Source organism: Triticum dicoccoides, chromosome 3A (genome assembly GCF_002162155.2).
Source record: "Triticum dicoccoides isolate Atlit2015 ecotype Zavitan chromosome 3A, WEW_v2.0, whole genome shotgun sequence".
Taxonomy (NCBI): Eukaryota; Viridiplantae; Streptophyta; class Magnoliopsida; order Poales; family Poaceae; genus Triticum; species Triticum dicoccoides.
Window position 1 is genome coordinate 741,684,923 of NC_041384.1, and position 1,795 is coordinate 741,686,717.

Here is a 1,795-nt window from a genome sequence, read left to right on the forward strand (position 1 = left end):
TTATAGGAGAAGTTGTTAATGATATAATCTAAAATCATGTATGTTTTTCTTCAGTATTATCATATACGACCTTATGTATGGATGATTCTGTGGATCAGATTAAAGTGGTGTAAATATATGCATGACTCTATGGATCAGATTAAAGTGGTGTAAATATGTTGATATAATATGTAATCATGTATTTTCGAGCGAGCCTGGCGGAAGCGTGCAGCGGAAGCCTGGACGGGCGATGCATCGATTGGGGGTGAGCAATGCAAGCGAGAAGCGACTGGAGGCGAGCGGCTGACTCGGGCGCTGTGTGTTGGACACGACATGAGCAACCTTCATCGGGCCGAGCCGGTCAGGAGAAGTTGTGCGGCCGGTTCAGCAGTGAGAAAAATAGTCAGGAAAAACTACTGACCTGGCATGCCAGCTGGACCAGACAATTGTGACACACAAGTCAGAACACTCACAAAATTTTAAACAGGGTAAATGATGGCAGCAGTTTTGCTAAATGGGATAAAATGGATGAAAACTCGCTAAATGGGGTAATTCGTGTCAAAAATGTCAAAATATGGGGTAAAACCGGAATTCACTCTCTCTTTTTTTCAAAATTGCCAGTTTTTATTTCATGAAGCGTTCCCAAGTCCTTGTTCATCGTCTTCATCGGTTCGCCGGCAAAGCTCCGGCGGACCAGTGTCTCAAGATTTTTTTTCAAAACTATGATATATTATATAGAATTTTCGAGAACTATAGGACGTAATGCAAAAAAACCAAAACTAGTAGCCCGTCGGCCAGGTGTAGGCCGAAGTGGCACTTTTCGGTTGCAGCTTGGCCGAATTGGGCTTTTCGGCCCGCGGTTGACCGAAGATACGCCTAGGTGGGCCGAAAATAGTAGCTTCGGCCAGGGGCCGACCGAAGTGGGCCTTTTCGGCCTGGGGCCGGCCGAAGTGGGCCTTTTCGGCCTGGCAGCGGCCGAAGTACCTTTTCGGCCAGGCATCAACCGAAAAGTGCCTGAGAAGGCACGCAACGTCTCCTTCCTCTCGCCTGTGTTCGCCTCTGTTCTTCTTTCTCTCTGTCGTTTCTTCTCTGTACCTCACCACCCCTAGCTGATCTCCTCCGTTTGCCACCCATTTTTCACATCTAAGCCACTGAATCGGTAGATCGTAGCAATCTCAAACGGCCTACGGTGTTTTTTTGCTATGGGTTAGTTTTCTGTGCGTTTGGGGAGGAGTAGCCATGGTGGGGAGGAGGAGCGATGGTGGGGAGGAGGAGATGCGGTTGGGCAGGAGGTGTTGATGAGGAGGAGCAGGAGTTGTGGGGGAGCAGCAGCTGTGGAGGAGGAGGTGCGGCTTGGGGGTGACTGGAGTTGAACCTCCGGTCGTGAGGGGGCGGCGGTGGTGCTGTCGTTGTTCGGTGGTGCAAGCACCTCCGCTAAGGTATAATCATCTCCTCACAAATTTTCGATCCTAATTTTCTCTGAGTTGCATAGTTTAGTTAGTGTAGATAAATTATATTGCGAATTGTAGTGTTAATTTGTATGTGGTGGCATTTTAGCGGAGTAATAATTGTGTTAGTGTAGCGGAATAATAATGATTGTGTTAGTGTAGCGGATAATAAAAATTGTGTTAGTGTTAATTTGTATGTGGTGGCCTTTTAGTGGAGTAATAATTGTGTTAGTGTAGCGGAATAATAATGATTGTGTTAGTGTAGCAGATAATAAAAATTGTGTTAGTGTTAATTTGTATGTGGTGGCATTTTAGCAGTAATAATTGTGTTAGTGTAGCGGAATACTAATGATTGTGTTAGTGTAGCG